The sequence below is a fragment of the Camelus bactrianus genome, chromosome 20, assembly GCF_048773025.1.
Source record: "Camelus bactrianus isolate YW-2024 breed Bactrian camel chromosome 20, ASM4877302v1, whole genome shotgun sequence".
Taxonomy (NCBI): domain Eukaryota; kingdom Metazoa; phylum Chordata; class Mammalia; order Artiodactyla; family Camelidae; genus Camelus; species Camelus bactrianus.
Window position 1 is genome coordinate 42,803,539 of NC_133558.1, and position 15,997 is coordinate 42,819,535.

At 40.9% G+C, this 15,997-nt stretch overlaps 1 long non-coding RNA gene across 2 annotated transcripts; it reads left to right on the plus strand.

Moving 5' to 3' along the window:
- The first annotated feature begins 1,284 nt into the window (after positions 1 to 1,284).
- LOC141574160 (uncharacterized) lies at positions 1,285 to 14,654 on the plus strand. Of its 2 annotated transcripts, XR_012500835.1 has the most exons (5): positions 1,285 to 2,017; positions 8,573 to 8,720; positions 10,731 to 10,925; positions 11,700 to 11,986; positions 14,539 to 14,654. It is a non-coding gene; the product is annotated as an uncharacterized LOC141574160 (long non-coding RNA). The 2 variants fall into 2 exon arrangements; XR_012500836.1 differs by lacking the exon at positions 1,285 to 2,017 and having other exon boundaries at positions 8,718 to 8,850.
- The last annotated feature ends 1,343 nt before the right edge of the window (positions 14,655 to 15,997 follow it).

Here is a 15,997-nt window from a genome sequence, read left to right on the forward strand (position 1 = left end):
GCAGGCTGACCTGGGGTCCGTGCCTGGAGCAGCAGAGGCCGAGCCCTGGACAGGCCGTGGGGGAGATGGGGGCAAATCGACCAGCTTGCCAGGTCGCTGCCCATCTCCCTGCCGCTACCCCAGGTTCGTGGACCACTTGTTTTCAAGTCAGTGGGTTCCTGAGATACAGGAGCGGTGCAGTCAGGAGGAAGGGTCTGCGGGGAGGGGTGCTGCCCGAGGGGGAGCAGGTGGACTTGCTCCCATCTCCCCCAGGGCCAGACCTGGATACGGCCTCTGCTGCCTCAGGTTTGCAGGACATATGTCATGTCAGCCTGTCCCTGGGAGGAGGGTTCAGGTTACTCGGGGCAGCCTCAGTGGCTGAGAAGGATTTTAGAAGTGGGCTCTAGCCCAGCATAACTAAATCCTTTCTTCTCTTGCTTCCTCAGTTGGTGGCTGTATCGGCTTTTTCATTATAGGTTATTGCTGGATAATGAACATAGTTTTCTGTGCTATACAGAAGAAACTTTATTTAAAATCTATTTTTATATATAGTGGCTAACATTTGTAAATCTCCCAGATTTATCCCTTCCCATCCCCTTTCCCTGGTAACCTTAAGATTGTTTACTAAGTCTGCAAGTCTGTTTCTGTTTTGTAAATGTGTTCACAGTGTCTTTTTCTCTCTTTTTTTAGATTGCACATCTGAGTGGTATCATTTGGTATTTTTCTGTTTCTGGTTGCTTTCACTTAGAATGACGATCTCTAGATACATCCATGTTGCTGCAAATGGTTTTATTTTGTCCTTTTCATGGTAGAGTAGAATTCCAGTATATAAATATACCACAACTTCTTTATCCAGTCATCTGTTGCTACATTTAGCTTGCCTCCATGTCTCAGCTATTGTATACAGTGGTGCTATGAATACTGGGGTGCAGGTATCTTATCACATTGGAGTTCCTTCCAGTTATATACCCAGAAGTGGGATTGCTGGGTCATAGGGTAAGTCTACTTTTAGTTTTTTGAGGGATTTCCATGCTTTCCATAATGAGTACACCAAACTGGATTCCCACCAGCAGTGTAAGAGGGTACCCTACACTCTTCTGCCTCTCTAGCATTTATCATTCATGAAATTCTGAGTGATGGCCATTCTGACTGGTGTGGGCTGATACCTCATTGTAGTTTTGATTTGCATTTCTCAGTTTATTAGTGATACTGAGCATTTTTTCATGTATCTATTGGACATTTGTGTCTTCATTGGAGAAATGCTGGTTTAGGTCTTCTGCCTATTTTTGGATTGAGTTTTTTTTGTTGTTGTTGTTGTTAAGTTGTATGAGCTGTTTATATATTCTGAAAATTAAGCCTTTGTTAGTCGTATCATTTGCAAATATTTTCTCCCATTCATAGGTTTATGTTTTCTTTTACTTATGGTTGCCTTTGCTGTGAAGGAAATTATAAGTTTAATTACGTCCCATTTGTTTGTTTTTTTCTCTTATTTCCATTGCCTGGGTAGATTGCCCTAGGAGAACGTTGCTAAGATTTATGTCAGATAATGTTTTGCCTATGTTTTCTTTTAGGAGATTTATCAAGTCTTGTCCATCTGCAGCTTAAGCCTGTACTCTAGATCTGTGCTTCAGTTTTGAATTTTGAGCTTCTTAGAGAACACCTACTCTTAGCTCATATGTCAGATTCAACATGTCTAAAGCTGATTTCATAATCTTTTTTCTTGCAGCGTCTCCACTTATTCAGTGGGATCATCATTCTTCTGGTCTTGAATAGCCAAAGGCTTGGAATGGACTTTGATTCATCTTTCTCTCACCACCCTCCACATTTTGTCAGCTTCTGGAACTGTATGTTTTTGGTTTCAAGTGTCTATTCTGATTGCTGATACTCTGATGAAGAGCTTTCATCCCTGATACATGAATTTTCCCTTCTGTAGAATTCTTGGATATTCTCTCACCTCCCCTTTTCAGTCAACCTACCATTTTGACCTTCCAACATCTAGAGTCAAGTCAAAGACTTACCACAACCAGTTCTCAGACAGGTAGGCTTGAACCTTCATCACTTTGGCCTTACCCTATGTGTTCCAATCATTATGTGACTTAGCCTCCGAGGGTAACCTGTGCCTTGTTAAAAACCAGGAGTCACCAGTCTTTTCCTCTCCAGTCCTCAGTTAAAACAGCTTAGAATTGCCCTGAGAACTAGTTGAATCCCTATCCCCTTCATAGAATCTTCCCTATTTACTCCAAATACTTCTAGCTCCTCTTTGTATTCCTGCACTGTTTATGATCGGTAGCCTGTTATCTTGGCTTTGAGTGCTGACTTGGTACCATTCCTGGGTGGTTTCCAATGTGTCTCCTCACTGAGCTGGTAACTGGAGAAGACTCCATTGTTCAGCCTCCTTTATACCCTCACCCTGCTTAGCAACGGGCAATAGCAGGCATCCAGGCAGTGCTAAACTACTTTAGTTATTCGCAGGGGTGGTGGTGTGGAGTATAGCTAATAACTATTAATTCAGTGTTGCAATTAAAAAAGAAAGCCAAGAAAATCCATGGAGAAAAACTTTATCTCCATGTTCAGCTTAGCGCTTTACCTCAACAGTTTTCTTAACTCTGTGTTTACATTCACATAGTGTTCAGTGCTTGTACAGTTCCCTGAGGCAAGCAGGTGAGATGTCATTATGTTTGACTTTCACGTTACATTTCATATTGGATATATTTGTGCAATGACAAAACCTTCTTTTATAAGTAAACAGCCGGAAGCCCAGAGAGACTAACAGCCTAACCCAGGGTCACCTGTTTAGTGTTTGGCACAGGCCAGGACCGCGGTTCACATCTTCCAGCTGCTCCTCTTCCAGTGCCTTTTCATTCCAGTGCTGGGAAATGTAGCCCCATCAGCCAAACGGCCAAGTCTCATTGCTGCCCCTTTACCTGCCAGTGATGGCAGTGCTACAAAACGTGGCAAAGGAAAGGTCAGAAATAGGAGTGATAAAAGACATGGAAGTGCTGGAAATGGATCCTCAGCCTCTTCCTCCTTATTTGAGCGCCTCACAAGTGTCCCACTCTGACACTGCTGTTCATTGATTATAACACAGTCTTTAAAATCAGACTGATCTTTTGTAGGACATGCTTTTATCCTGGTCCCTTTCCTGCTAGTAGTCACCGTCATGGGCAGAAAGTGCCTGAATGTGCTCTGTTTGTCACGTAGGTGGGAGGGGAAGTGGGAGAGTAAGCGGGTTGAACTGAAGCCGAGCTTTTTACAGCTCTGTTGTTCTAGGACCAGAGCAGTTCCACTACTGCTTTCATCACCTCTCCACCTCTGAGTCCCAGCCACCCACTCCTGCCTGCTTCCCCACATGCCACGTCCTGGGGGAGGACAGTGTGGTTGGCAATGCCCCCTCCACCCTCCGCCTTCCGCCCTGGGAGGTGCAGGAGTCTGCTTCAACTTTTGAGCTGTTTTGGTAGTTGGGCTTTTCCAGCCTTTCTAGGCATCTGCTTTCCAGCTCTGGGAAATTGGAGATGTAACTTAACCATACAAGTTCTATACTAATGTATTCAGTGGCATTAATGTGATGTTGTCTTTAAGGTGTTCTGGGACTGGATAGGAGGTTTTTAACACAGGATGCTTCACATCCAATTCTAAAGGCCTACAGGATGCAGGTGTAATTCAAGTTCTTACATGGCTGTAAGGCAGACATGGACATTATTTTATAATATGACCATATGTTCATAGATTACGGTTAGTCCGCCGGCTCTGCATCTAATAAAAGTTTAAATTCCAAACGCTTGAAGAAAATTTGCGGACCATGTCTTTTTGCCTGTAACTAGTTGCAAAAACTGAAATCAAGACTCTACCACAAGCCAGTGTTTCCCAGTAGAGAAACCCTCTACTTTTACAACCTCTAAGTAATGCGGTGGTTCTTTGGGTGAGATGAGGGATGCCAGAGTATTTTGTTGGGACACTAGAGTGGCATGACAAGTATTCTGGGACTGGTTACAGTTGAATCTCTGCTTCCTATATCCTGGACTGATTACAGAGTCAATGTTAGTGCGTTAACCAGCTTCTGAATGCAAGGGTAGCTAGGAAGACAACAGAGAAAATAGAAGGATATAAAGTAATGGAGAGACTTCAGAGCAGTACAAATGTTGACTTTGACACCACCAGCTGCTGACGTGAACTTGGCAGGAATTTGTGAGAAATGGTGGGTGTCACTGCAAGCAGGAGAGTCCTGCACCTTTTGGGGTGAACAGGCAAAGGGGAGAACAGTTATTGTGACCACTCGGGGGCTGATTATTTGTGTCCTGAATGTGAAAATGTCTGGTCTCCTGTTCAATTTTGCAGCCACAACTTCACGTGACTCAGGGCATTATTTCCACCAGAAAACCATAAAAACATAAACAACCTCTGTTTCCCAAAGTGTTTGTTCTCGATCTGAGATGATTGTCCTGTGGTGGGAGGTAAGTGGGCGGTGGGTCCTATTACATCACTCCCTTTCACTAAAAGTCTACCTCGCTGTTTTTCACCCTACTGAAGAGGTGCTGCCATTCTGTTACACCTAGACCTATAAGACGGGCTTGCCTGAATCCTCAGGTGAATAGGGATAGTTATGTGAAATTTTAAATAATTGCTTGGGTCATGTGGTCCTTTGTTCCCTCCATTGGAAATCACTATTCCAGAGCAAATAGTATGAATCTATATAAACTATATTGTTTGTAAGATGTCTTCAGAAGTTTTGCAGTAGGTTTAAATATTTGCTTGGTGATGGCATCTTGATTGTTTGAAGGAGGCAACACTCACTAGGGGCTTTGTTGGCTCCCTTAGAGTTCCCTTACTGGCAGTAGAGTGTTTGTAGGCAGAGTTAGAAATTTAACTGTGCTGAGAAGCCAAATTTGCCCTCAGCTGGGAATTGGCAGAAGAGTCAGTTATGGAAGGAAGGCTTTAGGATTATCTGGTAGCAGAGTTGTGGGATCCAAGCACTGGGAAACCTCAGCTTTTGTATAGTATGTTCTGTAACAATAGGCTATTGGATAATTTTAACACTTGTTATGGGATGTAGAGTTGGGGAAAGACTTAAAAGTGAAAGAACCTTAAAAAAGAATCTCCAAATATTTTAAAGAAAACAGTACTCAGATTGAGAGCTTTCCTGGAAAAGACTAGTTCTTCACTTCACAGGGGAAGCAGGGAGAAGATGTAACTGCACTTACGGTAACTTAAAAGGTAAACCTTACCCTCCCACTTAGCTGTTTCCTGGTGTAAGTTCATATTCCACATCTGTAGTTTTATACATGATGTGTCATTTTCTGGTACTCTATTCTGCTTCCGAGTGAGAGACTGACGCAAAGTCACATAGCAATTGAAAAATTGCACAAAAGTCTTTATTGATAAAAATGTAGATATGTGGCAGGGTGCTGCATTTGCAAATGACTTTCAGTACAGAGAACACTTAAAAGAATGCAGTGTTATTTCTTTTTTTATTCCTTTAAGCCTTTGAATAGAAGGTTTTCTTTGCAGAGTTTCTGGAGTACATCAGAACAAGCAGGAACTAAAAATAGCTTTAAGAAAGCACCAGTATAGATGTTGCTTATAGTATGGTATCTGTCTTAAAGTTAACTCTTTAAAGCAGGAAGTTGTAACTCTCAATTTCTTAAGCAAATATAAACATTCTTGACTCATAATGACATTCTTTGTGGGGTGAAGCCGCTTTTGCTTCCATTCTGAGCATTGAAAGGCCTTCAAGGATAATTCTACCAGTCCTCAATATTTTATTTTCCGCCTGTTGTGAACTTGTTATTAAACTTGAAGCAGATATAAATATCATTAACTTGCTACATATGTAGATATTTAGTGTTACATAGTCAGAAAGTTTGTGTACATCACACGTATCTACATAATTCCCCAGTTTCCAACTGTGTTCCTGATGAAAGGATGGTGGGAAATGGCATTATGTTGATATGTCTTACAGTACAGTGTTTCCCCTGTTCCCTCTACAAGATCTGGATGTTCTTTCATCTTTCGGCTTCTAGAATTTCTAGCTCTTTTTCTTAAGACAGGTGTAACTCTTCCCCCTTCTCACACAAACATGCGTACACACACACACACACAATCTGCCGTAGGGAGTAGCGTGCACCATCCCATTCTCCGACTCCAGCTCTGATCCCACCCACTGGAGGCAGTGTCTTGCACGAATTCATTTGTAAGTTCCTTTTTAAAACTCGAGTGGTCGGGAAATAGGACTGATATCCTCACCTAGTAGGCAGGCCCTCAAGGATAACTCCTATGGTTAATGCCAGGTTATCTTAATGTTTGAGTACCTGGGTTTCATGGCTTCCTGTACCACCTGTGTGACCCATGATTCCCACAGTTCTGTCTCCCGTTAGACTTTTTCTCTCCAACTCTGGACTCTTATAATATTCTGCTGATTTGACATCTTCACTTGGAACTCTGATATCTTAAAACCAACGTGTGTAAAAACTGAGCTTTTGGTCCTCCTACCCCCCAAAGTGGTTTTTATGCAGCCTCCCCCATTCAGTTAGTGGAAACTTAATCCTTCCAGCTGCTTGGGTCAAAAAACTTGGAGTTATTCTGACTTTCACTGACATAACACATGAATTCTGTCAATAGATCTGGTTTAACACTGCCTTTAAAACATATCCAGAACCAAGCCACTTCTCACCATGGCTCCTGCCTCCACTGCTGCTTCCCTTCCCTGAGCCACTGTCCTCTCCTCCTCCATAGCCCTTCTCAGTAGCTTCCCACCTTTCATCTCTGACCCGTTTGCACTATTCTCACCCGGCAGTCAAGTGAGCCTTGAAAACCTAAGTTAGATTGTGTCGTCCTTCTGCAGTGCCTCCCCATTTCACTCCGGGTAAAAGCCACAGTCCTTACAATGTCCTCCAAGGCCATACAGGATCTGCATTGACCCTTCTCCGCAGCTCCAGCTGTGCCCCCATTCTGGAACATGAGAGGTCACGCTGGCTTTGGTGATGGTTATTCCGTCCACCTGGGACTTCTCACCTCCTAGTCTTAATTCTAACCTCAGTTCACAGTGTGCCCTGCTCTGGTATTTAATACAACATCACCCTCATCCTATACCCTCAACTCTCTTTACTTTGCCCTTTTTAGTTTATTCCATGGTTCCTCTTTCCTAGCATGCCACCTCCTCTGCTGCTCTGTTGTGTGAATTGTCAACTCCACCCCCCACCCCAGCTAGACTCCAACCAAGCTCCGTGAGGACAGGACTTTTGATTTGTTTATTGATCTTTTCCTAGTGCCTAGAGTAGTCCTGGGTACATTGCAGGCCGTCAAAAATTATTTGCTGAATAAATTAAAAGGCTATTTTAAAAATGAATCATCCTTTCAGGAACAGGTGAGGAAAGGAAGCTGCATGAAGGAAAATGTTGCAGTAAATAATGATATTTGCCTGTTGTACTATGTGTGAAATATATATATGTGTTTTAATCTTAATTTGGTATCTCAGTTTCTTAATTTAATAGCTGTATTAAGGTGTAATTTACAGGCCATACAATTCACATATTATAATTGTACAAGTCAGCCATTTTAGCTATTTCTAGAGTTGTGCAACTGTGTCCTCAAAAAGTCCCCTTGTGTCCGTCCATATGCAGTTCGCCCTCCCCTCAGTGGCACCCTGATTTTATTTGTTTTTGTTTTTTTGGCAATCACATCTTAAAAGAATAATTTACACAGCAGTACTAATATAGCTTTGCACTTTTAGAAATGACACACTTAAATATGAAATCAGGAGTCATTGCTGAATGTAGGCAGCAGTATCAGACATCGGTGAGAAGAATGGACTTGAGTGTCAGACTGGCTGCGATATTACCCAGCTCCACCATTTACCAAGTTACCAAAATTATTTTCTGCCTCAAGCTCTTTATCTGTTATATGGGGGTAATAATAGCAGCTTACAGAATTGTGAGGATTAAGCAAACAGGGAAACAAAATTTAGTATAGTGGCCAGCTTATGTTATTACCTAAGAAATAGCCTTGCAGGTAGAGAGCAAAATTCAAATCAGTTTCTAAAGTATGTGTAAAATATGATCCAGTTTCTGCCTGGTTTGTAAACACATATGCCTACTGCAGAATATAAAAGCAGGCTAATTTCCAACAGAAAAGATCATTTCTCAGCATTTCTTTCAAAGGTAGTTGCAAAATAATTTTTACTAAATTTTCTGTGCCCATCTCTGACAGAGCTTTGACACCAGGGAAGTAATTATCTACATTTTTGTTAAAATGATGCTGACCATCAGGAAGTGTTCCGAATTATATTTTAGCCTTTATGTTGGGAAATATTGTGAAACTTCTTCTAAATTAATGGGGGAGGGGCACTCATTGTAGCTCTTGTAGCCTGATAAGGCTTCTCTAAATTATCTTTTTTTAAATTTTAATTAAAATAATTAATTAATTTTTTGCAGGGGGTGGTAATTATGTTTTTATTTATTTTATTTTTATAAGAAGTTCCGGGGATTGAACCCAGGCCCTTGTGCATGCTAAGAATATGATCTTTCACTTGAGCTATACCCCCCTAAATTATCTTTAATAAGGTCTTTTTCTCTGTTTTGTTATTTTCTTTTATGTACAGATGCACAAAGCAGGGTCATCAGAAGCCTCTCAATTCCAAAGATGATTATAGTGAAAAACATTGCACAATGACAGTGAATCCTTGGAATATGAAGAAAGATTGTAAAGTCCTGAATGAATTAAGAAGGAATTGTTACATTAACTTACATGTAACCATGGCTCCCTTACCTTTATTTTTCACTTTATAATGAAGATATTCCTCACCCGTCAAGGTTGCTTTGTTAGATATAGGGAATATCTAAAGCCTTTTCTGGAAGTTTTTTAAATAAATAAGAGCAGGTAATTTATCAGAAGTGTGAATGGTGTAATCTGCTCTGTCTAGTATGGTAGCCACCAGCCACATGTGGCTATTGTGAATTGAGATGTACTATAAGTGGAAAATACATAATAGATTTTCAAGACTTTGTACAACAAAAATAATGTAAAATATTTATTAATAAGTTTTAAAATTGTTAATCACACTTTTGAAATGATAGTATATTGGATATTTTGTGATAAATATAATTATTCCTGGAATTAAGTACACTTGTTCCTTTTTATTGTCTAAATGGGATTACTGGAAAATTGTGACTTGCACTATGTTTCTATTGACAGTGCTGGCTTCTAACTTATTGCAAATAATATGAAAAAAACTTTGATTAAGTATTATATAATTGAGTAGTTGATTTCCATCATATTATTTTCAGGTGTACAACACAGAGGCTCAACATCTTTATATATTATATTCCATTTAATGTCACCATAAAATAATGGCTATATTTCCCTGTGCTGTATGATACAGCCCTATAACCTATCCATTTTATACATAGTACTTTTTACCTCTCAATCCCTTACCCCCTTCCTGCCTCCCACTCCTCCTTCTCCCCATTGGTAACCACCGGTCTGTTCTGTGTACCTGTGAGTCTATTTCTGTTTTATTATAGTAATTAATTTGTTTTATTTTTTAGATATACATATAAGTTAATAAATAGAATATTTGTTTTTCTTTCTCTGACATATTTCACTTAGCATAATACCCTGTAGGTCCATCCATGTTATTGCAAAAGACATTATTTAATTTTTTAATGGCTGAGCAGTATTCCATTGTGTGTGTGTGTTCATGTGTATATATGTGTGTGTATATGCGTGTATATATGTAAATATACATATATATATAATATACCACAACTTCTTTATCCAGTCATCTGCCAGTGAACATTTGGGTTGTTTCAGTGTGTTGGCTATTGTAAATAGTGCTGCTGTGAACACTGGGGTGCATGTGTCTTTTTGAATTATATTTTTCTCCAGACATATACCCATGAATGGGATTGCTGGATCACACGGAAGTATATTTTCAGTTTTTTAAGGAAACTCTATACTGTCCTCCATGGTGGCTGCAACATTTACATTCCCACCAACCGAGTAGGAGGGTTCCTTTCTCTCTTAAAAGGTCAAAAATTCTCTACATTTATATACTTTCCTTACAGTTTAGGACACAATTTGGCAAAAGCCAGATAGAATTTAATAGGAGTAAATACAGTATTTTTTCAAATGTCCATGCATTATGGATAGATATGTTATTGATGAGTTGGTTCCCTATTTTTGTAGATGCAGAAGTTTTTATAGCTTCACAGACATTTCAGTCTTGCAGAAAGAAAAATGTCTTTGCATTTTGCTGAACTTGTCCGGGTGGCTTTATGGAATTTGGTCCAGGCCTGCAGAGGTGAATACACATCCAAACCTGAACCATTTGAATGTCTGCAAGATTTTAAGAGTCTAGAATGTCATATCTGGACTATAACTCTGGTGAATGACATCAGTGAGTGGACTCAAGAAAACTCCATTTGAGTGCAAAGCCTTTCATAAGCCAAAAAAGGCTTTGAAATTGTGGCAAAGCCAGAGACTTTTGTGCACCACATATGGCCACAAACCCATGGGGACAACCACAGGCCTTCTGGAGTGCCAAGGGAATTCCATGTGAGGAGTCCAGCACTCACAGGAATCCAACAAGTCCCTGCCAGCCAGAGCACCTTCATTGCTACTGTGGTATTTTGAGCAAATGTCTTTTCTTCAGGTTTAAATTGGTTTGTTGTTTTTTTTTTTTAATAAAAGAAAATCAAACAACTTCTTGTTCCCTTGGTGAAAGTAAAAGCCTAACATTTTCTGATTTCTTTTGACAGAGAAAACTTGAGCCTATGAATCTAAACTCATCTGTGATGGTCTGCAGCTGGGAGCAAGCAGATCAGTGTCAGTCCCTTTGCAGCCGTTGGCTGGGAGCCTGCATGTTCCCTGGAATGATATTTGAAACATGTCACCCTAGCCGTGCCTTCGCTCTGGACTGGGAGGCGAGTCAGTCAGAATCTGCATTATGGAATGTATGTTTCAGATCCAAAGCTAGGAGATCTTTTTTAATAGCCAGAGAATGTAGTCATAAATATATCTATTAATGTATTTATGCAAGAACAATTTTAAAGTTTTTTTATTATAAAAATTTCCCCCAAAATTGAAAATGAAAGAACATTGGAATTAAAATCCAATGGAATTAAAAACAGTGGAATTAAAAATCATCTGTACCTTAGTTATACATAAAGAATCTTAAAATCCTTCTAAACATTTTTTTGTTCAAATGTAGATATTTTTCCCTTCCAAAAATGAAAATTATTATTTCACAATTTTTTCTTTTTCCTTTTATTATATATTCCATATTAATAAATATAATTCTTTTAAATCCCTTTTAATGGCTGTTTAACATTATATTGAACAGATATGTAAATAGTCCTAGGTTTAAGAAATTTAAAAAATTGTCATTACAATGCCCCTGCAAAGAATTTTTTCGTGTTTCTATTTTTAGTTACTAATTTGGACTAAAAGTTAACAAGTTTACTTTTCTTCATCTAAAACATTGGTTATTTTATGAATGAATTGTAAGGATTTTAAATAACTTTTCAGTAATTTCAACAAAGAAATTAACTTTAAGGCAAAAATGTATGATGGTTTGCAAATGTATTTTCATTATATCTTCACTTTTACCAGTGTCATATCTGTGTGTGTTTGCACAAGTGCTTTAACTACCAGCAATGTAAGAAAAATCTGTGTACTAAAAATGTGAAAATAGTTTCCTGGTTTGTGTTTTCATTCTCCCAATATAGGTTTTGGATGACAAGCTTGTATTTGCAAATGTACACACCCTGTGGGAGGTGCTCTGTACATACGCTGAGATACTGTACATAAAATTGCCTCTGAATCCCAATCATCTGAAAACCGTGTCCTCAGCCTTTGATACCTTCAGCTGTTTTATGAAAGTCCTCCAAGTGGATGAAAGTATCAACAACCGGAACAAGAGTTTTTCATTGCCCTATTTGAGAAGAGCTGCGTGAACGACTTTTATATTCAGGATAGAGATACATTCATCAATCCAACCACCAGGAGCCGCACTGTAAGTCTAAACCGAGTTTAGCTGCTGTCTTGGGGGTGATTTAGAACCTGCTGTTGAATTATAAGTGATTTGGTTTTGTTGGTTTGGTTTGGCTTTTAAAAGCTGCCCATAAAAATGAAAAAAGAGAAAGAAAAGAAATATGCCTACAGATTCCTGTTAGGATAGTAAACAGTGGCTGGTTATTTACCCTGTATAAACCACACGCTTTCTTAGAATCTATTTAGGTTTACTTCATCCTTTCTCAGATCAAGTATCAAGTAAGGGACAGTTTTAAAAAAAAATTCAGGATTAACTGGCTTGTGAGCTCCGGGATCTGCAAGGCAGCTTTCCCTTCCCATGGTGTAAGTCAAATGGCAGAAATGAAATAAAGCACTTCATGTATCCTCCGGTGTTAACAGGAAAAGGTGAGTCTTCTTGACCTTGTTACTTCCTGGGTAAAATGAAGATAATATGTCAGGAGTCGACAAGCCCATTTAGGGCAGGAACCATGTTGTCTTGTTCACTGCTGAATCCCAGGCACCAGGAAGGCTGAGTTTAACAAGTGGGTGAATGAATGAACTGTAGTTCCCCCAGAGTTACCATGTGGGGCAGTGTGGATTAGCAGCTAAGAGCATAGACTCGAGAGGTGAGGGTACAGCTCAAGTGATGGGGCGCATGCTTAGCACGCATAAAGTCCTGGGTTCAGCCCCCAACACCTCCTCTAAAATAGACAAATAACCCTAATTACCTCCCCACCCCCCACCAGAATTACCTTATTATCTCCCTGCCACCAAAAAAAAAAAAAAAAGGTAGAAGTGGCCAAGAGCATAGACTCAGGCTGGAACACTTGTGCTGGTTTCTCGCTGTCTACCTTGTAAAAGTCATTTAGCCTCTGTGTTTATCAAGTTCCTCATCAATAAAATGGGGATAATAATAGTACCCACCTCGTAGAGATGCTATGGGGATTAATGAATCTGCTTGAATTTTAGAACAGCCCTGGCTAATAGTAAGTACTATGCATTTGCCAGCTCTTTACATAATTACTGACAGATGTTATTATCAACCAAAGAAGTATTAGTTCTTTGTAAGGGAAATGCATGTTAGACCATTTCATTTATCATTTTCTGTAATTCAGGCTTTTCCCCTCTGAAATACCATTTTCTGTCTGTGCACTAGTAAATCACAGGGCTTTCCAAATTTCATCTGTCTGAGTTCTTGTCATGATGACAGTACTGCAGAGTTTTGACATTTTTTAGGGACTCCATCTGAGATGACAGCAACCCCTCAAATTCAGAAGCACTTCTCTAACTGACAACATCTCGCATGAAATGAAGTTTGTAAAATGTAAGAGCTTCAGACGCTAAATGATGCCATAAATGCAAAGATGTTATATCTAAGCTCTTTAAATAAATCCTGTCATTGAAATAAAGGAAATACTATATTATAGCGCTCTATGACTTTGTTACCTTGCTATCCGTTTATCTGACTCTCTAAGACAAAAGAAAGCAAAGACTGAGATTGATCATTACTACTGTGTGGTACACGTAATTGTGGATGAAGACCATACTGAAATGCACTGTCTAAGATACTAAAATGGACACTAAACAGCTGCTTGATGCACATGCATGAACAGAACAGGGAGCTGGTTGCAGGGAGCAGACACTGAGCTTCCTGGATCAGAGACTCAGCATAGCAGTCCAGCCCAGCAGTCCACATGTTTTATATTTATATCCCAGCAAAATTAGCAGTGAGAGTCTGAAATGAACTTTGGGGACACTTGCAAACAGCTGTCATGATTACTAATGTGGGACACCAGGATTCTACAGTGTTTAGTTGGCATCTGCACACAACCATTTCTTTTCCACTAAAGCCTGTTGTAATTGCTGGTTCCACATCCAGGCTGAGGAATCATCTCATGTGGTGTTTGGGAGGGAGGTAAGTGGAGTCAGGACCCATGCTAAGGCTGGGTGGGTAATAATCTGGTTCTAGTACAGGAGAAAGGAAAGTAGGTCAGGTGGGAAGGAGAATGACTGGATTTAAATTTTGTTTCTTGAGTAAGCTAAATATATAACATCATGTCAAGTTTCTTTATTGTTTATATTCCATGTGCTGTCACCGAATAACTACTGAATTGTGGGGACAAAAAAGCCTGGGTTTTAGAATTGACCCTGCCCCTAAACAGCCAGAGTCCAGGTTCCTCTGGGTGTCCAAGGAGGGGGCTGCTGCCTCCACTGAAGCAGTTTGGGCACTTGGGTGGCGTAGTTTTTTGGCTGTGGAAGACTGGCCCGGTTGTAGGACATTAAGCATCTGCAAGGCCCTCACCAGGTACCCACGGTGGTCCCAGGACTGTAACATCCAAGTGTTCCTTTCCAGCCACGTTTGCAAATGACCCTCAAGGGGTTAGTATTAATCCTGGGTGAGAATTATGAAAAATTATATGGTACCTCCATCCCTTCTGGCAAAGGAGGCCCCTTATTTACAAATGACCACAAAGTGTTAGCACCACATTTTATTAGCAGAACATGTGAACACGTGGTGACAGTGACGCTCACCTGTTTGCTTCTGCTTCCCAGTGCAACTTCAGCCTCCATCAGAGGACCTCAGCTGCCCCAGCGAACAGGGCCTTCTGTACAGGGAATGTACTCCTCCTCGAAGCATAGACAAGAAGCAGCCCTTAGATCTCATCAGGTGAGCTGTTGTGGAGAGCACTCCAGTGGGAAGGGCTCAGGGTTGCCCTCATGGCTTCTGAGTGTGACAGTCCTCCAAGAGTGTTACCAACCAGGAAGCTCACAGGAGCTCTGAGCTTCGTTGCCCCAAGTTTTTACTGGAGACTTTATTACAAAGACATGATTTATTGGGTCACTACTGACATGGCTACCCCAAACACTAACTGTAAGTCAAAGCCCTAACATTTGAGCCCCTACCTCTCCTGATGGTCAGTCACTTGTCACAAAGCTCAAAGCCCCACTCCTCTAATCACATGGTTGGTGTCTCTGGCTGGCCAGTCCCCATCCTGAGTTATCTCATGAACACAAGCCATCCAAGGGTCCACCATGAATAGTAAAGACACTCCTATCTTGGGAAATTTCAAGGCTTTAGGGGTTGCCGTCCAGGAACTGGGAACAAAGACCTACCAAATTCTTCATTAAACAGGAGTAAATGTTAGGTTTCACTTAAATTATAAAATAAGAGAAGTATTCTCACTGCTTAGCTCTATCTGCTGTTCGACACCGTTTCACTACACCACGTGACTGTAATGTCGCGCTCAGCATGTGTATTCTCAGAGCATCAGCGCCGGCTGCTCCCCGGGAGCTTATGCTGTTTGTGCAAGGCTGCTGGGAGGAGGGAGGCCAAGGACAACTGAGCAAACAAAAATAATCGGGCTAATAAGGAAACAATTTCAGATTGAAATGAAGGAAATAATACAGTGTTGAGATGGGAGACTTGGGGGAAATGGAGTCAAGAAAGCTATCTTTGAGAAGGTTACATGTGAGCTGAGATGGTGATAAGGAGGCTGGTCTTTGAGGATCTGGGATAAGTCACCCCAGGAATAGAGGCAGCTTGTCCATTGCCCCGAGGCACAAATGTGCTCAGCATGTTTGAGGAGATACTGGAGCCAACGCTGGTGAGAGTGATGAGACGCGAGGTTTAGAAGGGCATCAGGAGCACGGAAAGTAGTGTAGACTCTAAGTGCAGTGAGAAGCAGTCATGATAGTTTAAGCACTAAGGTAATTTTCTCTCACAATTTGCAAAGATAATGTGGAGAATGAATTGCAGGGACCCAGGAAGCAGGGAGGCCTGGTCGGAGGCTCTTGGAGTGGGCCAGATGAGAGATGGTGGGAGCCAGGGAGAATGCGTTTGGGGAGTGGAGCTGACAGGATGCAGTTATGGGCTGGCTGTGGATGGTGAGGAGAAGAGAAGGGTCAAGGTAGCCCCAGGTCGGCCTGGAGCCAGGTGCCTGATCTTCCTAATCTCAGTGCCCCATTCAGATGCCCACCTACTTGGGCAAACCTCTTAACCTTCCAAGTGAGG